At 39.6% G+C, this 26,264-nt stretch overlaps 1 protein-coding gene and 1 non-coding gene across 2 annotated transcripts in view; one reads left to right on the forward strand and one right to left on the reverse strand.

Moving 5' to 3' along the window:
• ANKRD55 (ankyrin repeat domain 55) overlaps positions 1-26,264 on the reverse strand; it is a 590,869-nt gene that overhangs the window by 254,095 nt on the left and 310,510 nt on the right. The window contains exons 3-4 of the mRNA XM_042939212.1: positions 14,494-14,613; positions 13,147-13,225 (exon numbers count right to left, since the gene is read on the reverse strand). The gene's annotated coding sequence lies outside the window, so the exon portion shown is untranslated. The remainder of the gene's footprint in view (positions 1-13,146; positions 13,226-14,493; positions 14,614-26,264) is intronic.
• On the forward strand, positions 18,488-18,589 carry LOC122202815. The gene has a single exon (XR_006194896.1). It is a non-coding gene; the product is annotated as a U6 spliceosomal RNA (small nuclear RNA).

Here is a 26,264-nt window from a genome sequence, read left to right on the forward strand (position 1 = left end):
TGCTTAGAAAATTAATTACCAAGTGATGGTGTACCACCACTGAATTAAGTGCTCATGGGTAGATTTTGGAATAATCATTCCTATGCCTTGCTCACATTTAGGTTCTAGAATGCTCTGTTCTTCTCTGTGGTTAAGGAATTGAAGCATTCCTTCCTGAATCCATTCTCTGTGAAAGAACTGTGTGATTTTTATTAACTGGATTGTCTTGTATTATAAATTACGGTTTATCAGTTAGTAATTTGGTCCTTAAATTTGTTTTGTCACTATACACTTTTTAGTCCTTTGGAAACTTTGGAACCCTGAGAGACTCAAATTCCTTCATGGAAATGAGGCAAAACATGCTTGGAAGAATTTGTCTTTAATGTATATGAAAGTATTTTGCAAATGTCATACTCTTTTTTCTTCTCTGCGATTGTGGACAAAATGTAGAGTCCTGAATCATAAGTGGACAATGGGTTATAATAAGGTAGGTAACCTTGCAACACAGCAGAAACAGCAGTCTTTGTCAGGTGGTCCAGAGTATAAATCACATTCTGCCTCACCAGGTATGTGGCTTTAGGGCAGTCATTTGACCTCTCTAGGCCTCAAGTTAATTATATTTTCTTTGCATTGCTATTACAAAATTTAAAAGAGTATATGTAACATGTCTTTCATATGTTAATTCCAAACTATGGCCATTGTTAGTATTATTACCCATGCAGTGATGATGAGAATATAAAATACATTCAAATGGTGGACTGAACACACAGCCACATGGAAGAAGGCAAACAGCCTGGACAAGGTATTAGGGCTACCCTCTAGCTTCCACAAAACTAGCTGAGTGGAATTGCCTGGTACTAACTAAGCAGACACAATCTCCAGGAGCTTATGTCAAAACCAGTCATACTTTAATATAGTCCATTAAAAAAAAAAGACTGTTCAGTGTCTTCTGGTGTGATCTCTATGCCAAAAATACTATCTGGCTATTCATGCAGAGGTATATGCAGTGTGTCGGTCATCCTGGATCGTCTCCTTGTCTCTCACTCCATACAAACTACCAGCTCTGCATTCCTTCCTCCCCATCCCAGGTCTGCCTTGGCTCTGGTTGTACTGTTTCCTGGATTCCTGTCTTTTCTCCAGTCTCACTCCCTTACAAGTACTTGTTAATCCTACTGCCAGAGTGATGGCTCCACTGCCTCCCTGTAGGCTAAAGGATAAATCATATTCTTCTTTGACTCATACAAAATCCTCCATCACCATTCCCATCCACCTCCAGCCTAACCTCCCATTACTTCTTACCATCTTCTCCCCACCTCTACTCTCCTAAGAATACTCATCTATTTATAGGTCCTGAACACTCCATGTTTTATATTGCACATACAGTTAGTTCCTCTGGCTGGAATGCCCTCCACTGGATTGTTCACCTGAGAATCACCTGCTGAGCTTTCATAAAGACTTCCCTGCCTCCTTCACTTGGTTAGGTGCTCTCCCGTCTACCTTATGCTCACCCCATTCTCCACACAAACCTTGCTAAAGCAATTGCCGTATTGCTGTGTAATGGTTTGCCTGTTGGTTCCCCCAGAATTGGATTGTAAGTCCCTGGAAAGGCTTTTTGATAATAACTACATGTATGTTTGTATTTGTCTCCCCAGGACTAACACAACACTCGGCACACAGTAGATATTCAACAAATGATGGTAACTAGCTATATCAGTTAGAAATGAGCATGGCTGTAAGTGATGGAATATGTGACTAGGAGTAGTGTGAAAAAATAATGAGTTATTTTCCACAGATAACAAGATTTCTGGAAGCAAGTGATTACTAGTGTTGGCTTAGCTGTTCACAGATGCCATTAGGGGACTTAGCTTTATCTTTCTTCTTTTAATCTATCCTCAACCTAAGAGCCAGTGTGATCTTGTTAAAATTTAAGTCAGATCACATCATATCTCTATGCACAACCCTCCAATGATTTGCTCAGAGGAATATCAAAGTCCTTACATTAGCATTTGGGGCCGCACCACATGTATGTCTGCTGTTCTTTTCTCTATAGTACTTTTCACTATGCGACATACTATATCTTTCACTTATTATACAGTATATATTATCTTTCTCTCCTGTCACCACTAAAATGCAAACCTCAAGGAGAAAAAAAAATTGTATATTTTGCTCACTTCTATATCTCTAACAAACTAAAACAGTTCTTAGCACATAGTGGACACTCAGTAAATATTAATTGAATAATTCAATGAATGTATCCTCAAGTAAAACACAAATGAGAAAGGAGAAATAACAACTAACACCAAAGAAATACAAAGAATTATACGAGAATATTATGAAAAACTATTTATGAACAAATTGGACAACCTGGAAGAAATGGATAAATTCCTAGAAACATATAAACTACCAAAACTGAAACAAGAAGAAACAAAATTTGAACAGACTGATAACCAGCAATGAAATTGAATCAGCAATCAAAGAAATCCCAAAAAACAAAAGTCCAGGAGCAGATGGCTTCACAGGTGAATTCTACCAAACATTTAAAAGTTAGTACCTATTCTTCTCAAGCCATTCCATAAAACAAAAAAGGAAGAAAAATTTCCAAACTCATTCTATGAGGCCAGAATTACCCTGTTACCAAAACCAGAAAAAGACACCATAAAAAAGAGAACTACAGGCCAATATTTCTGATGAACATAGATGCAAAAATCTCAACAAAACACTAGCAAACCAAATCCAACAATACATTTAAAAAAATCATTCATCATCATCAAGTGGAATTTATTCCTGGGTTGTAAGTGTGGTTCAGTATTTGCAAATCAATCAACATGATACATCACATCAATAAAACAAAGGATAAGAACCCTATGATCATTTCAATAGATACAGAAAAAGCATTTGACAAAGTACAACACCCATTCATGATAAAAACCCTCAACTGGATAGGTTTAGGGGAAACATACCCAATATAATAAAGTCCCTATATGAAAAACCCACAGCTAACATCATCCTCAATGGGGAAAAACTGAAAGCTTTTCTCCAAAAGTCAGGAAAAAGATAGGGATGTCCACTCTCTCCACTTTTATTCAACATAGTCCTTTAAGTCTTAGCCACAGCAATCAGACATCAAAAAGAAATAAAAGACATCCAAATCGGCAAGAAAGAAGTAAAGCTTTCACTATTTGCAGGTGATATGATACTATATATAGAAAATCAGAGAGACTCCACCAAAAAATTGCTAGAATTGATAACAGGGATTCAGTAAAGTCACAGGATACAAAATCAACATACAGGAATCTGCATTTTTATACACCAATAATGAAGTACCAGAAAGAGAAATTAAGTAATTTATCCCATTTACAATTACACCAAAAAAATAGTAAGATACCTAGGAATAAACCTAACCAAAGAGGTAAAAGATCTATACTCTGAAAACTATAAAACACTGATGAAAGAAACTGAAGATGACACAAGGAAATGGAAAGACATTCCACGTTTATGGATTGGAGAAACACATATTGAAATGTCTATACTACCCAAAGCCATCCATGCATTTAATGCAATCCCTTTGAAAATACCAACAGCATTTTTCACAGAGCTAGAACAAAAAATCCTAAAATTTGTATGGTTCCATAAAAGACCCCAACTAGCCAAAGCAACCTTGAAAAGGAAAAACAAAGCTGGAAGCATCACTTCAAGTTCTATAACAAAGCTGTCATAATCAGGGGAGGCTGCATGGCTCACTAAGTTGAGCATCTGACTCTTGGCTTCAGCTCAGATTGTGATCCTAGGGTTTTGGGATAGAGCCCTGTGTCAAGCTTCAAACTAAGCATGGAGTTGGCTTAAGATTCTCTCTCTCACCATCTTCCCCGCTTCCCCACTTGCTTGTGTGCCCTCTCTCTCTAAAAAACAAAAACAAAACAAAAAACAAAAACAAAAAAATATAAAGCTTTCATAATCAAAACAGTATGGTACTGGCACAAAAACAGACACATAGACCATTGGAATAGAACAGAAAACCCAGAAAGGAACCCACAACTATATGGTCAATTAATCTTTGACAAAGTGGGAAAGAATACCTAGTGGGGAAAAGGTAGTCTCTTAAACAAATGGTATTGTGAAAACTGGACAGCTACATGCAAATGAATGAAACTGGACTACTTTCTTAGACCGCAGGCTAAAATAAAATCAAAATGGATTAAAGACCTAAATGTGAGGGGCGCCTGGGTGGCTCAGTCAGTTGAGCGTCCGACTTCGGCTCAGGTCATGATCTCGTGGTCTGTGAGTTCGAGCCCCATGTCAGGCTCTGTGCTGACAGCTCAGAGCCTGGACCCTGCTTCCAATTCTGTGTCTCCCTCTCTCTCTGCTCCTCCCCCGCTCACACTCTGTCTCTCTCTCAAAAATAAATAAACATTAAAAAAAAAAAAAAAAAAAAAAGACCTAAATGTGAGACATGAAACCATAAAAATCCTAGAGGAGAAAACGGGCAACACAGGCAGTAACTTCTCTGACATGGGTGATAGCAACTTTTTTTTAGATAGGGTCCTAAGGCAAGAAAAACAAAATTAAAAATAAACTATTGGGACTACATCAAAATAAAAAGCCTCTGCACAGCAAAGTAAACAATCAATAAAACTAAAAGGCAATATATGGAATGGGAGAAGATATTTGCAAAGCACATATCCAATAAAAGGTTAGTATCCAAAAGAGATAAACATACAAAGAACTGATACAACTCAACACCTAAAAAACAAATAATCCAGATGGCCAACAGACATAATAAAAAGGTACTCAACATCACTCATTGTCAGGGGAATTCAAATCAAAACTACAGTGAGATATCACCTCATACTTTTCAGAATGGCCAAAGTCAAGAACACAAGAAATAACAGGTGTTGGTGAGGATGTGGAGAAAAAGAAACCCTCATGCACTGTTGGCGGGAATACAAACTGGTGCAGCTAATGTGGAAAATAGTATAGAGATTCCTTAAAAAGTTAAAAACAGAACTACCCAATGATCCAGCAATTTAACTAATGGGTATTTACCCAAGGAATACAAAATCACTATTTCATGCACTCTGATGTTTATAACAACATTATCTACAATAGCTAAGACAAAAAAGCAGCCCAAGTGTCCATCTATAGATAAATGGATAAAGAAGATGTGATATATATACATAATGGATTATTATTCAGCCACAAAAGAAAAAATGAAATCTTGCCATTTGCAACAACATGGATGGAGTTAGAACAATGCTAAGTGAAATAAGGCAGTCAGAGAAAGACAAATACCATATGATTTCACTCACATGTGGAATTTAAGAAACAAAACAAATGAGCAAAGGGAATAAAAGAGAGAGAGAGACAAATCAAGAAACAGACTCTTAACTATAGAGAACAAACTGATCGTTACCAGAGGGGAGGTGGGTTGTGGAATGGGTAAAATAGATGATGGATATTAAGGAATGTACTTCTCATAGTTAGGACAGGGTGATATGTGGAATTGTTGAATCACTATATTGTACGTCTGGAACTAATATAATTCTCTGTTAACCAACTGGAATTAAAATTAAAAAATATATACATTCATACATGGATCTTCCTATTCCACTTTGCCTTGAATCTTTGCTTTGTCTTCATCTTTACTGCCTCTTGGCTACAAAACGGCTGTTGCTCTCCTGACATCATGTCCATGTCCAAGGAAGAATGAAGAGGGGACAGGAAGAATGGTGCCACATACATGGGTCCCTTTTTAGCAAGAAAACAAAACTTTTTTCAAAAGTCCCAACCTGACTTCAGCTTATATCTCAATGGCTCAGGTTATGTCATAAGCTTCTGTCAGCAGTGAGACAGGGTAGGAAAACAAAGCAATAACTAGGCATATTGCTTCCCTTAAGAAACCTTGAAAGAAGTGGAGGACTGGACATAGAATAAGTAACTAATATGCTGTGAAACTGCCGAAGGAATACCCCAAGCCTTAGGAACAGAGTGGAGAATGTACTGCCTTCTCCTTGAATCATCTCTCCATCTCATCCCTTCTTTTCCCCAGATGGCCTGGCCCCTGGTCACTGGACTAACATGAAAGGGGAAAGCAGTCTGTGGTCAGAGGTCCAGGGAGTTTATCAGAGATATTAGTGTCTGCTTCCTTGAAGCTACCAAAAAGCCAGCATATCACAGTGCTGAAATTATTATGTCTCTCAGGCTCATAAGCATGCTTGGCCTTGTTCAGGCATATAGCTCCTTCAGAACCTCTGAACTTGGTCACAATGATCAGCACTACCCAGCCTCTGGGTCTCCAGACTGCACACTGATGAAGAAACTCTGGCAACAGTTCAAGTGTCTAAGATGGGTCTAGTCACATAGAAATATTCATGCAACGTCCTCCAGGCTGGCTGTGTGGTTTCCCTGGAAACAAGAGCCTTCCCCTGACCACTGCACCTGTGCTGCTCCACATCCTCCAGGAGGTGACTGAAGCTCCCTTAAACTAGAAGAGAACCATGTGATGCTATATGGGCCATGGTTCTCATGATATGTATGGCAAAAGGAATTCAAGGGAGAAAAGTCAATAGAAGGTGCCAAGACCTTGAATATTAAGGCCTGAAGCAAGACATAATGATGAAATTCCTTTCAGTTATTCCAGTTATTCCATCACAATACTTGTCACTTTGTTCGTTACTGGGTTAGGGGCTCCATGAAGACAGTGAACATGCCTATTATTTTTTTGTACTTCCAGCACTGGTGAATACATGGTGGGTGTTCAACAAACGGGCACTGAATGAATGAATCAAAGATTATCTGAAAACAGAATGTGTCTGGAGTATGGGAGTGAGGGGCTCAAGGGAATCCCATGTACCCATGCACAGTACTCCTCCACAGCCTCTGCATTAAAATAAAAAGATTTTACTTTTATTGACCTAATTCCATTAACATCAAGATTTTTTGCCCATGGATGCCTTTGAAAAGAAAGGGAAAAAATGTCAGTTTGTCCAAGGCATTTGAAAAGTTATCAAATAGTTTAATATCAAGGTAGGTTACTCACAGCTCAAAAATTCCATTATTCTGTGATTCCTCCTTTGCTTTTTCATGTGAGAATATTCTCCATTCAGGGGAGTAACCTTGATACAAGTAAGTCTATTAGTATAATCCCCAAATATCTCTAATTAAACATGACTTCCTTTAAAAAATAATTATAATATCTTCAGTAGCTAATCTTCCTCTCATTTAATTAAAGTATCTGTCATTTTCTCAGGTGTGACATCTGAGCACAGAGAATCCCAAACCTTGTTAAAAGAGGGAAGGCATTTTCCTGTATCATGTCTCAGAGTATTTCCAGGGCTCATAATGGTAGAAAGAAGATCCTCTCCTATCTCCTATGTCAGCCAGTGGCATTCTGTCCAGACTGTTCCCACATATGCCCACTAAAATGAACTGTATTTAAAGAGAATAGGTTCTTAACCTGAACACTTAATCTCATTTGTACCATGACTTTACTGGCCCCAAAATTAAGAGAGAGAAGAAAGAAAGAAAGAAAGAAAGAAAGAAAGAAAGAAAGAAAGAAAGAAAGAAAGAAAGGTAGGTTATAATTATAATCCTTCACAATCATACATCCTTAGCCTTGTAAAGTTTTTCAATGTGGTAGAAGAGAATTGACTTTCAATTGCTGCCATGTTAGACAGCCATGTCGCCACTGTCTCTGCTATTACTTCTTTCTGCTGGAAGAGGTGCAAGAAAGAAAAGGTGCATATGAAGTCACTGGCTACATAGGACTGTCCCATGTGATGCGATGCCATGATCTGCCATCTCTTACAGTACAGCTTTTCATTCCAGGATAGCCCATTGTGCAGACTATTTTGGATGCAGCTTGGCATGAGCACAGAAAGTCCATACAGCCACCCACAACTTGATCTACTAGTTGTGAACGGAAACTTTTGAACACGTTCCACCGGCTGCACAATGGTACCATTTATGACTTTATTCTCAGGGGAAAACATTTGCTGTGCGAATAATACCAGGGACTTATGTAAGCCTCTTCATTTTCAGGGAGCTTTATGGGTGTCAGCAAATTCACACAACACCGTGGTAAGGTAGCAAGGCATTGTTATACCTTCTTTACAGAGAGAGAAACCAGATCACAGCATCAGATTTTCCCAAGGCCAAATGGACAATAAGGGGCATGGACTCATTCCCAAAGAGAACCATCCTCTTCTGCTAGAGAACACCAACAATTTTCCACTTACAGAAAGGCTCCACAGGGTTCTATCCTGGATCTAACACTTGAGGATAACTACTCTGACTTTTGACACTTCTAATGTTGCATGATTCTTTGGTTTTGTCCAGATGGGTAAAAAGGTAAAGACAAAAAGGGGTACCCACATAAGATACTATGAAGGCTTGCCATCTCTCATATGCCTCGTCACTGAGGAATTGTCCAACCTATAATCACAGGATAACAGAGGGAAACGCTGAGTATCCATAAAGTTCTATGAGGGAAAAAATAACTTTCACTACCATATAGGACATCTTTGTTGATTTCAATTGCTATTTATGAGATTGAGAGTCTTCCCTATAAGCTCTGAGAACATGTTAAATACCTCTAGAGTGGGTTGAATTGTGGCTTTCAAAAAAAAAAAATGTCCAAGTCCTAACCCTCATAGCCACAGCTGTGACCTTTTTGGCAAATAAATGGGTCTTTGCAGATGTAATTAAGTTAAGGATCTCAAGATGAGATCATCCCGGATTTAGGGTAGGCCTAAATCCAGTGACAGGTGTCCTCATAAGATAAAGGCAGAGAGAGATCTGAGACACAGACAAACAGAGGGGAAGGCCATGTGAAGACAGAGGCAGAAACTGGAGTTACTCAGCTAAAAGCCAAGGGAATTCAGAGTTTCCAGCAGCCACCAGAAGCTAGGATAAAGGCATGGAATGGATTCTCCTTTAGAAACTGCTTAGAAGAACCTTAGAACCTTCCCTGAGAGACTTCCCGTAGAAGAATCAGTGCTGCCTTGATTTTAGGTGTCTGGCCTACAAAACTGTAAGAATAAATTTCTGTTTTTAAGCCTCCTAGTTTGTCGTAATTTGTAACAGCAACCCTAGGACACGAATACATCCTCTTCAGCTTCTCCCCATCCTCAGAATCACATGAGTTTTAACTCATTCAAAGCTAAATACATACAATGACAAATCTTTTCATTTGTGTGTGTGTGTGTGTGTGTGTGTGTGTGTGTGTGTGTGTGTGTGTTAGAAGATACAAATTCTAAAATGGTTGAAAATTACTCTCCTAGATCACCAATATTAGTGAATGAAAAATTGGATTATCCTGACTTATTCCACTGTTAAGGTCAAAGGGACATCATGAAGAGAAGAAAAATCAAGAAGCGGTGGAATGAATTCTAGTCACAAAGCAAGAGTTTTCATACATTATCTTCTCCAGGCCACTGCCTCAAGAAAGAACAAAGTGAAGCACAGTGTAGCCTTTAAAAATAATATTATAATTATTACTAATTTAATAAAAATTTATTACATAAATTCAACCATTACAGAAACTCATAATGTAGAAAATGACAACCTCCAATATAGAACACCTTCGTCTAATTTTTTTTTCTCTCTAAATACATGGACACTCTGTCTCCTTCCCCAACCTTGTAAGAACTGGAATGGAGAGGGGGTCTGCAGGACAGCCTGGTGTCTACTAGTTTTTTGGCCTAATTTAGTTGAATGAAAGGAATGTTTGCTGAGTGGTTCCAAATGTAAGCCCTATTTCTTGAAAGCCTTGGGTCAGACAAAAAACTGACCAAATACATCTCACGTGAGATTACATTTTTTTATTATAACACAGGTTGATATACTTTCTCAGGGTCAGATTAGTAAATATCTCAGGTTTTGTGGGCCATATGGTTTCTGTTGCAGCTAAACTCTGCTAATATAGTGCAAACGCAGTCAGAAATGATATGCACATGAATAAGCATAGTTCTTTTATTATTATTTTATCACTGCATAGCAAATGACCACAAATTTAGTGTCTTAAAACAACACTTATTTACTAATTCTAGTTCTATAGGTCAGAAGTCTAATTGGCCTAGAATACTCTACTTAGGGTCTGACAAGCCTGACAAGAAGGTGCTGGCCAGAAGAGCTCTCATCTACAGGCTCTGGGTAAGAATTTGCTTCCAAACTTACTCAGGGTTTGGAAGAATCCAGCTCTTTGGGGTTGTAGGATCGATACACCAGCCTCCTTGCTGCATGTCAGTGAGAGCCATTCTCAGTTCTTAGAGGCCTCTCTCAGGTCTCTCATAGGCCATTCATAATATGAATGTTTGTTCTCTTCCAAGCCAGGGGAAGGACATCTCTCTAACTTCCTCTTCTTCTCCCAGCCAGGGAGAACCCTTTACTTTTAAAGGGCTCATATGATTACCTTAGACCCACCTGAGTAACTTTCCCATTGACTAGCCAAAGTCAATTGATTAGTAACCTTAATTACACCTGCAATAATCCCTTCTACCGTATAATGTAACATAATCACAGCAGTGAAACCTCATTATGTTCACAGGTTTTGCCCACAATCAAGGGGAGAATATTATGCAAGAGGGATTGTCACTGGGGGTCATTTTAGATTCTGCCTAACATAGCTTTGCTCTACTATAGCTTTATTTATAGACAGTAAAGTCTGGATTGAGTAAAAGGTTCACATTTAACAAATATTATACTTTATTTTTCAACTTCGTGAATGTAAAAACTATTCTAAACAAGCAGAGGGCTGGATGTGGGGCAGGAGCTGTGGTTTGCTGACTCCTGAGTTAGAGGATCAAATAAACAAATGTTATAGGAACACCAAAAGAGTAATTTTCATTGTACCCACAACGTGCCTTCATCACAGTAAGTATTCCAAGAGAGCATGAATGAACAAATACTGGGTTCCCAGTGGAGATAACATGCATCCCAAAAGTCCTGGTACAGAGTCCACTGCTGGGAATAGAGTAAAAACAGTTCTGCTTTGGAACAGGAGTCCAGGCATGACTTAGGGGAGGTCCAGGTGGCCCAGAGCTCAGGCTGGAGCACCTGTGACATTTCCCCTGGGCTCCAAAGTAAAAGCACTATAATTATAAGGGTCATATAATAGTTAAAGTCTACCCAGCACATTTTACCTGATTGCTGGACTGAAAAGCCAAGCAAAACTCAACAGTCTTTCTTTGAGATACTGGGGTTGGTATATGGGTTTAGGTCTCCTTAATGACTGGTAGGCTCATCTGGCTTTGCAACAGTACCACATTCCAACTAAATGTATCTCTTGGTAAATGAATGAGGTAGGAATGGCTTGGACCATACTGAGAGTAAAATGCATGGTAAACTCAGGGCTATGGGGAAACTTAGCACTAATTGGTGTAATCTCTTTACTAGTATAAAGGATCCATCCCCAGCATTTTCTAGGTGGAGATATTCTCTGGGATAATAGGAAAAATCACAAAATTGGCTGAAGCCCTATCAGAGGTACAGTATTCGCTCTGGAAAATCTGGGAGAGTGTTCTAGTCTGTAAACTACCCAGAACCCCAGATTTATAGAATACCAGGATTAGAGGGGACCTGAAGGACCACCTGTTTCAACTCTCACATGCAGGAAGAAATCAAGTCTCGAGACATTAAATTACTTTCCAAATGTCCCAAGCTAGGTTAGTAAGAGTTTAGGAAGATCCTATTTATTGTGATTCCCAATAAAATACTATTTGTGATCCAGCTTCTCTTCTTCATTTGTCCCAGACTCTCTCAAAATTCTGGTTAGCATTGTGGCCAGAATTGTGCCAGAGATTATTGTTTCTTCCTGCTCCTTCTACTGTCACATCATCTCCCTGGGCTGTTGTCACTTTTTATCTTGTATTTTAGAAAATTGAAGAAGGTGCTTCCTGCCTAGATTTTCATGGGTCCTTCTTTCCTGGTTGCTCTTTTAGATAACATATCCAGGCTGCTGGTAAGGAATCAGAGTTCTGGGGACAGCCTGGTTTGGTCTGTAGACAGTCTAGTTGAGGTCAGAGCAATCCTTGCATTAAATATCAATATTGAAGGGAAGTGGGAAGAGGTTTCTAAAATATTTATTTGCATTTCTAATTTATGGCTCAGTTTTCCTTAAAATGGAGAGGACTAATTGCCCTGTGCCACCTTAGCAATACCCTAAATTTTTGGAGATCATGCTCTTGTTGGACCTCCTTACCAGTGAGTCACATCTTTCATTGCCCAACATGTCCCCAGTGTCTTAGGATTCCCTGTGGTTTCTCCTCCATTCCATGTACTTAGCCCCATCTCTAGGCTCCTGTCATCAGCTTTCAAGACCATAATCTAGGAGCTGAAAACCCACAAGGGAACTCTCTGGACTGCAATTCTCCAAAATCCTTCTCTCTTGCAAAGCCTCAGGATGGCCCAGGCATGACCTCTAATGTCATGTGGTGCCTATCCTTCTTTTCTACCTCTTGGTATTCCTTGGTCCTGCTTATTATCCCTCCATAGCCTGATAGGGAGGTCATATCTTCTCATCAACACAAGGTCCTTCCAGCTCTCCACCAAAATTATGTCCAGTTGTCCTCACCCTTCCCATCTTCACCTATGAGGACATGGAGACTTTTGTTGGATTTGGCACTGCTCACTGGGTTTTCTCCTCCTTTCACTGTCAAAACTCACTTGTTAGACCTGCCTTGCTATGATTCTGTCTCCTGTGTCACCACTCCTATCCAACTCACTCTTTTTGCTCCCCAGAGCCTCTGCTCATGAACACTGTGGGACTAGCATGCCTGGGTAGGTTCAGAAGGCCTGCAGAATTGACACCATGAAGTCACCTACAGAGAGCTTCTCCCTACTAAGAGTTCTAAGAAGGACCTCTGTTATTTGCTTGCTCAGGTGGGGCCTCTGTTCCCACCCCCAGCCCAGGGCACCATCACTGGAGATTAGGAAGCAGCCTCTGTTACCCCATCCCTCCCCACATGTATCATAAATGTTTCTTGAGGAAAAATACTGCAGCCTCATGGCTGTCAGTTCTGAAGGTCCTAGGACCCCCATTTTGAGGCCCCATTGTGGATTCACTGTCCTCAATCCTCTTTCTGTTTCCATTTTTTAGGGCAATTGCATTCATGTAATGAAAGCAATGCCTATATCATTGAAGCCATAGCGGTTTTCACACACAACACTTACCTTTCTCTTCTGGACTTATAACATGTGCCCTGAATATGCTGCTTCTATCACAGCAGGGGCACTCCTGTCTCAGTTCATCCTACAAGAGAGATACAGGCATTTCCTGTTATTATTTTCGCCCAGAAGTGTTTTGAACCTTAAAAAAAAATACTTTTCCTCTTTTATAAAGAAAAATGCACCTGGGTGGCTCAGTCAGTTAAGCATCTGACTCATGATCTCGTGGTTCTTGAGTTCAAGCCCCACATGGGGCTCTGTGCTGACAGCTCAGAGCCTGGAGCCTGCTTTGGATTCTGTGTCTCCCTCTCTCTCTGTTCCTCCCCTACTCAGGCTCTGTCTCTCTCTCTCTTAAAAATAAAGATTAAAAAAAATTTTTTTAAATGCTATGCTCAACCACCCAACAAACTCTTGACATGACCCACCTAGCAAGATGAGACCCTGGCCCCATCAGGTGCTCCCTTAGAAGGCTCATTTGTGCAGATTCCCTACAACTAAGAGAATTAATAAACCTGCTTTGTTTGTTTATATCACAGGAACAGTAGACTTACATTGGTTCCCAAGTTGTGAAATTCTCCTATAATATTAAACACCCTTTTTTTCAAAGTACACATACATTTCCTTCTAGAAATGTTGATACATATCCAAAAGAACTTTCTTTATCTGTTTGAAAACCAATGCTATAAAATGTTAGAGGAACAAAAGGAAGATGTGAAGGCTACACAAAGAATGACTCTGTGGGACCCAGAGAGAAAAAGAGAAGAGAACCATCATGAAACTACCTGGCCAAACAGTGTTCTCAGAAATGGGTGTATGTTTTCTCAACATGTATACCATAATCTTTAGGTTTGAAATACACATCTCTGTGTGTTATGCAGTATACTACTCAAATGAAAAAGTTTTCACCCCAACTCCAGAAGAGCCCTACTTTATAAATTTATTGTTTCTCACGCAATGCATTCAGTATGACCCTCTCCTACACGAGCTCCTCAACTTTGTCATTTGCCATTAGTAGATGATTGAGAAGCAATGTAAAGACCTCCTGTCCACAAAGCCCAACTGCAGGCATATGTATGAATCCAGAGTCCCTAGCTAGGGACAAGGAAGGGATATATGTGTGTATTTTGGGTGTGGGGAGTGGGAGCGGGTGGAATCCCAGAGATCACAGGTTGCAGAGCTCTCTTGGAACTTGATCATTTTTAAACTTTGCCTTTCCTTGAGAAATAATGACATCTGAGACACAACACAATCCCAGGGTATGAACAGGCATGAGACTTCAACTGCTCCTGGTAGCAGAAGTGAGAGAATACCAATATGACAACTCCACAGACATATGGTACAAGGGATCATTACCCAGGCTGATCAACTCTGCACGGTCCTATCTGCCTTGGCCCCATAAAGCACCATTGTACAGTTTAACACAGCTGGACTGACTCTTCAGAAACACACTGCAGTGGCTAAGGCTGTGCTGACCTGAAAGAAAAGAAGGAAAAAAGATAGTATTAATGTCTCCCTCTCATGTCAACAGGATTTAGTGAAAAAGAAACAGAGGACTTTGTCATTTTTTAATGCCCCCAAATCTTCCTATATATCCAGGATATTTTGAATTCTATTTAGTATTTGATTTGAGTTTTAATTTTTTAACAGTAGATAAAGTCAAATGAGTAAATCACATGCATTAAAATCCTGAAAACCTTTCCCAACCTAAAGATAGCCAATAACTTTTAGCCTACATTTCACATGAGGAAAAACAAATGTTTCAATGAAGTGTCCCAAATTCTTAGACAAATCAGAGATAAGAAGCTCCCGCCAGCGACTTCAGTGTTACTGGCCCAATTTAGCAGTTTGGGCCTTGGCGGAAGTCCCACTGACAGGACAGAGGACTCTTTGGGAAGACAGAGGCAATTTGAAATGCAAGTGTTATTTATAAATTATCTCCAGATGGTCCAGTTCCTACAATTCCTAAATTGCTCAGATTTTCAGACTGGAAATTTTAATCACAGACATTTGAGGTGGATTTAGTCTAAGCTGGGGATGATTTTGAGAACTTAAATGACAAAAAGAAGGCAAAAGAGTCTCTCCTGGGACTGCTCAGGAGACTTGCCCTTGCTTGTGGTCTCAGTGAATCACCATTTGCATTCAGCTTTACAGTTCACAAAGCCCTTTTGCTCAGACTCTCAGAGAGGCCTTGCCCTTTGCACCTGGGAGGAACTGATGAAAATATCCTCTAGGGAGGGAACCAAACTGAATAGCTAATTTACTGTTAGAGCATCTCTCTCTCTGTCTCTCTGTCTCTCTGTCTCTCTCTCTCTGTTTCTCTCTCACCCTAGCACAGGTTAGGTATTAAAGTTCCAATTCTCCTGTTTCTGGTAAGCACTTCTCCATATCAGGAGCTATGTCTGATCTAGACTTTGCCATCTCCCCTGCTCCCTCCCTACACCTTCCTCTCTCTCCTTCCTTCTTTCACTACTCCTTTTCTTTCTCCCTTCTTCTCTCTCTTTCTTTCTTCCTTCTATCCTTCCATCCTTCCATTGTTCTTTCCACTATTTCTTCCATTTATCCAACAATTGTTTATTAAGCCCTTACTATGTGCCAGGCACGGGGTTGGGTGCTGAGTAGAGGGCAAAATACCCTTTTGTCAGATGCTAGTGGACAAAAAAAAAAGGACCTGAGTCCTCCCTCACCAAAGAGCTTTATAGAATCACATAAATTCCAGTGCATCAGAGTCTATGTATCCAAAAGAATAAAACCTTAACATCTCTACTTCTACCAAAGATTAATTTGAGACCCTGAGGAAAGATGAACTACCCAAGATTATAAAATTACAATTGAAATTGCAGGGGAGGGTCGGGACAGCTCTCTTAGGCCTCCAGATACACAGGCTATGATTCTTCTGTGTATGTTTTTGGTTTATCTCAGGAAGAAAGAAGAAACAGAGAGAGGTCATGTGCTACCAGGCCTATTCAGTGGACCACAGTTGAAGGAATGGCTTTGAATCATAGACAATGCTGGACTCAGAGCAGGCATTTGATGACTTTAGGGTCTCCTGGGTGGCTCAGTCAGTTAAGCATCCAACTCTTGATCTGGGCTCAGGTCATGATCTGACCTGAGTTCGTGGGATCAAGCCCTATATCAGGCTCTGCATGGAGAAGTTGGAGGCTGCTTGGGGATTCTCTCTCAACCTCTCTCTCTGCCCCTCCATCACTCATTCTCTCTCTCTCTCTCTCAAAAAAAAAAAAAAAAAAAGCAGGAATTTGATGACTTTAGAATAAGTGATCCAGAGGATCATTAAGAAGGAATGTTCATTATTGCCCAGGTTCATTGACTTGTATGGATAAAATACATACAAACAGGAGAAAAACAGTTTACCTAATGAAAAAAAAAGGACTGAGAGGTGTGCCTGGGTGGCTCTGTTGGTTGGGTGCCCAACTCTTGGTTTTTGTTCAGGTCATGATCTCATGGTTTGTGGGTTCAAGCCCTGCCTTGGGTTCTCCACTGGGCATGGAGCCTGCTTAAGATTCTCTCTCTCTCTCTCTCTCTCTCTCTCTCTCTCTCTCACTCTCTTCCTCTCTCTCTATGTCCCTCCACCCCTCAAAAAAAAAAAAAGAAAAGAAAAAATGACTGATTCAGCAAGAAAATCATAAGACTATAGGTATGTTATTCATTTGGAAGGCCATACATGGCTTGTATAATTGATTTACAAAAATTCTCTAGGAAGAATAATATGGTGGTTAATTCTGTCAATGATGATCACCACAGACATAAGAATGCAATAATGAAGAACGTAGGACAAAGAGAGCTACCCCTTGAGCTTTCAAACTCCAGCCCATATCAGAATTACCTAGAAGGCTTGTTACAACATGCATCAATAAATAGGCTCATCCCCAGAGTTTCTGATTCAGTAAATATGGGGTGGGGCCTGAGAATTTGCATTTCTAGTAAGTTCCCAAGTGAAACTGATGCTGCCCTTCCACCTGGAGAAATGGAGAATCCTGAGTTAGACATCAGCTTTAGGAAGAGCACTAAAGGTTGTGGAATGGGCAAAGATGGGTGCAAGAGGCACATGACTGAACGTAGTGGGTGTCCAGTGCCGGACACTTTGAAAAGGATGTGGATGAGGTTGTGGAGAACTCTGAAAGCCAGAAAAGAATGGAAGGAAGGAAGGAAGGAAGGAAGGAACAAAGGGAAAGAAAGAAAGAAAGAAAGAAAGAAAGAAAGAAAGAAAGAAAGAAAGAAAGAAGGGAGGGAGGGAGGAAGGAAGGTAAGATTTTCTAAAGTAAGAGAGAAACATTACATATTTTTGATGAGAAGCATCATGTATGTCACAACCTGTGTTTCAGAAGGATAACTAGCGACTATGTGAGGAGTTTGGGTCTCTCTGAAAGCAAAAATTTTGGGCAGAATCTGTGGCTTTTCTGTACAATTTCATGATACAGTTAACTGAGAGAGAAATTAAATGAAAGGATACAAAATAAACAGAAATAATTTTTTAAACTCCAATATTACAATCTAACAATATAATGCTATTGATTTATTCTTAAAATATATTTTTTAATTTAAGTAATATGTACATAATTTTTATTAAAATTTTAGAAAATACAGAAAAGGAGAGGAAAAAACTCAATCACTCATATTCCCATTACCTCCACATAACCACTAGTAATTTTTTTAATCTTATTTATTTATTTTTAGTAATCTTTATACCTGTGGGTTTCAAACTCACCCAGAGATCAAGAGTCACATGCTCTTCCAACTGAGCCAGCCAGGCACCTCAACCAATAGTAATTTTTTAGTGTATTGTCTCTATTGTCTCTTCATCTTTTTTATAGACAAGAATATTTCACTTGTGACCGCACTATAGATAAAAAATTTTTCCTATCTTATTTTATACAAAATATTTTCCTAAGTCACTATATGCTTTTGCTAAACACAACAATCACCAAATGCAAATGCTACAGCAGTTGTTATTTGCCTACCTAATCATCCTATTCCAGATTTTCCCTACTGGCTGAAGCCAATGATTTTTGGTCCACACATCCTTTATTTGGCTTAAGTAAATCTTCACTAATATAAAGCAGTCAAAGTAGTTCTCTCTTGCCAGTAACTGATTTAATGGCTTTCTTTCAGAAAATGTCAAAGTTTTTTACTTTGACAGTCAAAGTTTTCTGTTACTCTAACAGAAATGAGCAATGTGAACAATGCCCCCCGAAGCTATCACATCCTAATCGTTGGACCTATAAATGTCACCTTATTTGGGAGATGGGTCTTTCCAGATGTGATTAAGTTAAGGGTCTTGCTGGATTAGCTGGGTGGCCCTAACTGCCATCATCAGTGTCATCACAAGAGAGAAGCTTCCACAATACACATACTAAAAATGGAATACTATAGAGAAAAGTGCATGGTCCTGCACAAGAATGACACACAAATTCATGAAGAGCTCCACATTTAAAAGAGGGAGAGAGGCAAAAGGAGACTTCACATGGGCACACAAAGGAGGTGATACAAAAATGGAGCAGAGAGGTTTGAAGACTGGACTGAGGTGGCCGCATGACAAGAAACACTAGCAGCACCCTGAAGATGGAAGAAGCAAGGAGTGGATTCTCCCTGAGAACATCCAGAGGGAGCACAACCCTATCAACACCTTAATTTCAGCCCAGTGATACTGATTTTAGACTCCAGAACTGTGACCAAAGAAATTTTGATTGTTTTATATCACCGAGTTTGATGTCACATAGGAGCTGTAGACAGCTAATACAGTGACCTAGTCCAAATCCTTCTTGAAACGTTCTGTCCCAGTTCTGGTCAATAAGACATAGTCTATGAAACAGAAGGCTCTTCTTGGAAAGATTTTATTGCTCTTAGAAAAAGAAATGTGGGGGGTGGGAGGTGGGCAGGAGTCTAATTTTTCTGCTGAATGTTGTTGCATCTACCTGTAACATTAAAACCATGGCAGCCATCTTGTAACTATGAGGCAGGTCAGCCTGAGAACAAGCCAATGAGCTAAAGGTGGGGGAGCAGAAAGACTGAAGAAAACTTGGACCTTTCATGACATCTTCAAACTGCTTTAATTAACCAACCCTGGGACTTTCCTATTAGATTTCTTCTTACGCAAGAGGATCTTTTTTAATTTTTTCTTAATGTTTATTTATTTTTGAAAGAGAGACAGAGCATGAGTGGGGGAGGGGCAGAGAGAAGGAGGCACAGAATTGGAAACAGGTTCCAGGCTCCAGGCTCCAGGCTCCAAGATGTCATCAGAGAGTCCGATGAGGGAGCTCAAACTCACCAATAGGGAGATCATGACCTGAGCTGTAGTCAGATGCTCAACCGACTGAACCACCCAGGTGCCCCACGAGATGATCTTCTAACGTGAAATTAATGTGATTTTCAGGCTACCTTTAGTTAGGTTTTTCCTTATTTTCAGCTGAAAGCAACATACCAGATAGATTACACCATAATTATGGTGGGCCTGCAAACAACTGCCTGACTTTGTAAATAAAGTTTTATTGGATCACAGTCTAATCCACAGACCACTGTTGTCTTCTGCACTACAATAATAAAGTTGAGTAGTTGTGATGGAGCTCGAATGACCCACAAGCCTAAAATTACACTACCAGGCCCTGTCACAAAAAGTTTGCAAACTTTTGCTATTCTGGAACACATCCATTCCTTTATTGTTACATATTGTTTTTCTAGTTTCTCTGAAAATTGTCTTCTCTATGTAAATTTTTAAAACCTATCACTTGACCATACACCCAAGTGCTATACAGAGAAAAAAGGGTCCAATAAGAAAATAATTAACACACTCATGGAAACAATTTACAATCAGCTCCCACCTCAGCTGTGATCTTACCAGAGTCTGCCAAAGGTTGTGATCAACACATGGGACTGCATTTTCCACATATAAATAAGTACTAGGGAGTACAACAACAAATTCAAAACTGCAGCCTAATCCTGAGGAAAAAACAAGGAAAAAAAGCTTTTCTTTTCCTTTTTTTAAGTTTAAATCAGCCAAACTAAACTTCCTCCAAGGCTGAATGCTGTTGGTGGGATGTACATCACAGGGAATGTTATTACAGCTGAGAGAGAAGGGCCTGAGCAGTCTCCAGCCAGCCTGAAGCACCCCACTTTATGGTTGCATCCTGTGCGGGGAGAAAGCTACTATTCAGTGTCTAAGGCTGGACTCAAAGCTTATCATGTAAATGGAGCCAACTGTATATTTAATTGATGTTTTGACTCCATGCCACATTCTCTCCCTCTCTCTTAAAGAAGAAGAAAAAAAATCACTTCTTTTTAGCAAGTTCCCCACATGGCACTGCACTCTGAAGTCACCTTCCTTAAATGATCCAGGAGGCAGGCAATCCTGCAGTTAAAATTGTAGCTGCACACAAGCAGGTGGCAGGAGGGAGTCACTGACTAAATAACCTTTTGAACTTTGTGGGAAAGTCAAGCTGTAGCTGCCCCAGCCAAACATTTCTACTTACTTCCCTGGAAGCTGATCAGGAGGCTCTCTTTGGGTGCAGAAAGAGCAAGATGTTCACATCTCTTAAGTTTTTCCGGGGGCTTGCAGGATGCCCTCTGGGGCAAAACACAAATAAACTGGCAAGGTGCATAATCTGAATAATCTTTGAGGATGAGCCAAGCCTTGTCCTTTTGTCAGAACGAATCATCTAGAAGGAGTCTGGCATCCTGGAGAGAGTCCAGAATAAACAGTCCCTGAAGGCAATGCTCTATAAATGCCCAGGATCTGGCTGTGCTTTAACATACCCACACACCTCTCACTCACTCACTCACTCACTCACTCACTCACTCACTCACACAATGCAATATTCAGCAAAAACACCACCAAGAAACCCTCAGGAAAACAACCAGAAAACCATTGGCTGCAGTGTGCCAGACTCAGAGAATGGACAATCAGAGGCAGAAAGTTTCAAGTCCATGAATATTCAACAAGAATCAATGAAAATGCTTTTGGAAAGCTCTGGACTGGCACTCCCAGCCTATTCCACAGCTACCTTCTTTCCAAAACATCTGATAGGGAAGCTTTCTACTTCCTTTCCCAAAGAATGCTGGACATGTGCTTCATTTTCCATATCAACTGTGCAAAAACAATGACCCTCCCATTTCTTAACTGAGATAGACATTAAAATCTGTGACTGAGAAAGCACTCATTCTATTGAAGGTTTTTAGCTCTTCTATTATTTAAAGTAATAATGATAGTTAATACATAACTAAAGTAAATCAATTTTTTTATTTAGGAAGTTAGAATAAGAACACTTAAGACTTGAGCATTTTTCCTTTTATAACTTCGAAAGGTTTGATACATGTTGTCTGCTATCTCACATGAATTTCAGTATAGAACCCTACAAAGTGAGTGGGGATAGGGCTTATTTATTTGATAGAAACTGAGGTTCAGAGTGAGTAAACAACTTATAATGGTTGCACTGTTTTCTTTTAACCAGGTTTATGGTTATGGTCTATGTTTCTAAATAAACACAAAAACTTAGAAAATTTTAGAAAATTGTTTTCATAATTAAAAAAACAAAACAGAAAAGAACAAACTTCAACCAAACAAGGAAAAGAGCCTGTTTGGCAGGAAACTGCAGGTTTTAATGTCAGGGACATATACATAATTAGCTGGTGCTTCAGAAAAGCTACCTGGGTCTCTCAGCCTCATTTTCTCATCTGTAAAATTGGCATAATAATATCTACCATGCAGGATTGTTGTGACAATTAGAGATAAAATATTCAAAGCCCCTGGAATATGGTGGAGCCATAACAAATGGTAATTATTCACATTTGGAGTATTTTCTTTCAAGAGTGGCGTTAAGGCATCAGTACTTGGATTTTAGATGTAATTAAAAATATATTTTATACAATGTTCTATCACATTTATAGACATGTACTCTTTATACACAAACTCTTTATAGACATGCACTACATAATAGAAAGTGCTTATTCCATCTTCCACCTAAACAATCCCTATTTTCAGACATGTATGTAGTTTCCCATCTCCACTTCTAAAAATAACACTGTGATGAAAATCTTCACACTAAAGCTTCATCTGTATTGAATTCTCAAGATCAATTTCCAGAAGTAAAATTACTAAGTCAAAGGCTGATGATGCTTGTGTTCTAACTGCTTTCCAAAAGGATGATAGCAAAGCTCACAAGCAAAAAGCAGTTGAGAAAAGGTCTGCGCCACCTTACTCTTACTAGTCTGTCTCCATCACTCTGGAAGTCTGTGACAATGTGATCACAAAGAAAACAGCTTTCTGGTTTTGATTTGTATTTCCTTGGTTACTAGTGAGGCTGAATTTTTCCAAATATTTTTATTTGCAAATCAATTATTCTTTTCTTCTCCCATTTTTGAAGTCTTAATGTGTTTCCTCCAGATTTCTATGAGTTCCCTACTTATATGAAAAATGCTAACCTTGCTGAGTGGCCCTGCTGCCTCAACCAAATGGGCAGGGACCAACAAGGCATGGCTATAAGAGATGGACAATATTACAGGTCAATGATAAGCCAACTGACTTCTCAGTAGAACTGGATCCCATGATGTCTTCAACTCTGAAGCTGTACAGCATCCAAGAAGTAAGCAAAACAGGAAGACAATCAAGTCACTAACATTTTTTGAATGCTAAATGTGACTCTTCGTTCTTTTAATCAACAAATAATTTATTGAGCAACTACTTTAAGTCAGGCTTTGCTCTAAATGCCAGGGATACTGCAACAAAGAAAAGAGACAGGGTCTCCACTTTCATGGAGCTTATTTTTTTAATGCTTCCTGAATGTCAAGTGGGTTTCCAGAGGCCTTCTCATCCAGGGCCTCAAGAACTCCATGTGGTAAATATTATTATTTCTGTTCTTTACATATGAACACTGAATCTCAGGTTGGTGTACTTGACAAGCAGTGGACAGCAAGCAGTTCAGTGTTAGAGAGGATGTGAACCCAGGCACACAGGATCCAAAGCCCATGTGTTTTCATGTTCCTAATAAATAAGATAAAACCTCAAGTACAGGCAGTCCTTGCACTGTAGCACAACATTGTAAAAATGATGTGCAGGCTGAAACTGCAAAATGATTTTAATAATCACTGGGGAAATTACAATTGGTCCATGACCTTTAGAAATTTTTGTTAAAATATTAAAAACACTCTCACTGTCAGTTATAAATGTATAGGGAAATGAAGAATATAGTAAAACAAATATTTATGTGGTACACTATAATTTAGCTGATTAGAAATATTAAGAATTGAAGTGTTTTATTTCTTTGTAAAAACTTACCTAGAATAATTAGAGCAGTACCTGCCTTCTTTCATATAATTTATAATACAGAGCAAGTATCTTTTCCATGCCTTGGTAAATTGTTAGTGTCCTTCCTAAAATTGGATCAGCTTCACCATTTTATCCTTTGCACTTTCCAGGCAGTGAGATATGTAAGTGTCTTTAGTGTGATATATATATATATATATATATATATATATATATGTATATATATATGTATATATGTGTGTGTATATATATATACATATATATACACATATATATACATACATATATACATATATATATACATATATATACATACACGTATTTTGGGGGGAGGGGGGCTGGCATCATTTCCCCGGGGACATCTTCATCTTTTTGTAATTCCCTTGTTTACGGTGATAAGTTCACCGTCACTAAGTTCCTTTGGTTGCTTATCTTGAATCTCTAAAATGGCTCCAGTGTCAACCTTCCTAGGCTCAGGTGTATTTCCTAAACCCCATTTACATTCAATGTGAATTTTACTTTCTATGTTATTATTTTTTGTTTCTTTTTCCTCTTCCATTTTTGTTGGACAATTCATTCCACTGATAATCCTGTAAATTGTCACATGAGTTATAACTGAAGACAAAGAGGCAACACAACTACACACTTTGCTGTCTGTGGGTAAACTGAATAACAGATGCCCAGTGACCAATTGTCAACTGAGTTCTGAAAGAAGTAACATGACTGGTAAATAACTAATCATGATGCACATATTTCAGAAATGATTTGTGTACTGACAGCAGCAAAGTTCATCCTCTATGCCAGTAGTCACAGTTCATTCGCCATAATAACTGAAATTTTAACTGTGTTGTTGGAGGGGACTGCTTTCCTTTAACTAAACTAAGGAAACCATAGTGACTGAAATTCACACATATTAGAATTCTGCAGAATGAGGATTACCTGAATTATTTTTGGGCTTCTTGGAACTGGGTCTTGCATAAATGTAACAGTGAAATGATAGTACATTTTAAAGTGGTAAACACTGATTTTTATCTTGCCAAGTTGTCCCCCCACCCACCACCACCTTGTGTAAAATAGCAGGGTGTGGCCACAGAGATCACTATTGTTTAATCATTCAGTCGAAAATCCAGCCCACATATGGTCTCTCCTCACTCCAGTGGACCTGCTTTTTAAAGATCATTCTATCTAGTTCACAAAGCAGTAGTGAAGATATTTCCTGTCTTCATGAAAAACACTTCCATCCTCTCTCTGCCCCAGGGAGGAAATGGAAAGAGAATGCTTATCCATCACAACAGGATGTAGAGCTGTGTACCTGGGTCCACCCCCATGTCTCAGATTTAATGTGTAATCATAACCCAGGCACAGATCTAAGCAATATGCCATGTGTGCAGACCCCAATAGAAATCAGAACAAGCCTGAAGGAAGTAAGGCAGAGCAACCAGCCCCCAAAGATACTGAATATTCTCTGCCACAACATTCCATTTCCTTTGTGGCCTGGTTTTCATGGGACTCTATATACGTCAGTGTGGGACAAGGGGAGAAGGGGCGTTGAGAAGTAGAGGTGTCTGCATTTGTCTCATCCTGGTGCAGATGTAACTGTTAAAGTGAGAAGAGGGACACCAGAAGGTAGAGGTGTATGAAAAGGGAAGGGTTAGGGCTGCCAGGATCACAGTTCATCCTAAGATCATCGCGTTTGGGCAAAAGTGTATAGTAAGTGAAAATTATCTTAGCTGAGGTTTCCCAAAGGCTAATGATGAATACAGGTAGTTAATTTGGGTGGTGATGCCAGGAAGATGGACGATCAGGAGGGTATTGAAATGAACCATGGAAAGCAAGGAAGCAATACGAATATGCCAAAAAGCAGGTTGCTAATGTGAACAGTCAGGTCTCAGTTGTCCTGGGGACCTCTGCAGGGTAATGTAGAAAATGCCTTAGCATTGTCTCACTCAAGGAATAAGAAAGATTGGGGCGCCTGGGTGGCTCAGTCGGTTAAGCGTCCGACTTCGGCTCAGGTCACGATCTCGCGGTCCGCGGGTTCGAGCCCCGCGTCGGGCTCTGGGCTGATGGCTCAGAGCCTGGAGCCTGCTTCCGATTCTGTGTTTCCCTCTCTCTCTGCCCCTCCCCCGTTCATGCTGTGTCTCTCTCTGTCTGAAAAATAAATAAACGTTAAAAAAAATTAAAAAAAAAAAAGGAATAAGAAAGATGTTGGGGACCGTTCAACCTCCTGGTTGCAGGCTACTTGCTATCTTTTAACTTCTCAGCACATACAGTTTGTCCTGCATGCAGTAGAGCACACCCCCAGAGGCCAGAGGGAGCCTGGAAGGAGAGTCACAAATTCTAACAGTATAAAAGCATCTGGAGTTTACAAAATGGTGAAGGTGAGTACCAATGGATATGGGTAAGGAATCAACAGTGTCTGCTATTGGGTTAAGTTATTGTCTAGATGCTATTCTAAGCACTTTGCATGTATTGACTCAGTCATACATGTAAGCCTACAACATGTAAGCCGACAAGGGAGGTACTATTATCATCTTTGTATAAAATAGGCACAAAGAGGTTAAGTAACCTGCCCAAGCCCACAGGCTAGCAAGTGGCAGAGGAAATATTATAAACCATATGGTAAAGGCTCCATGTAACCTCTAGGCCCCACTGCGAACACCCACTGAGATGCATGCTTGATCTTCTCTACTTCCTTTGTTTTTCTACAAACTCTCTTAGATGTTTGAGACTTATTGTATGGCTATGGAGTAGCTTCATTTTTAAATAGGATAACTGAAGAACATTTAGGGGAGCAAGGTGCTTTACATGAGAAGGGTCACCAACATGATTATTTACCAGCCAACTCTGGACAGGA

This window comes from Panthera leo, chromosome A1, assembly GCF_018350215.1.
Source record: "Panthera leo isolate Ple1 chromosome A1, P.leo_Ple1_pat1.1, whole genome shotgun sequence".
Taxonomy (NCBI): Eukaryota; Metazoa; Chordata; class Mammalia; order Carnivora; family Felidae; genus Panthera; species Panthera leo.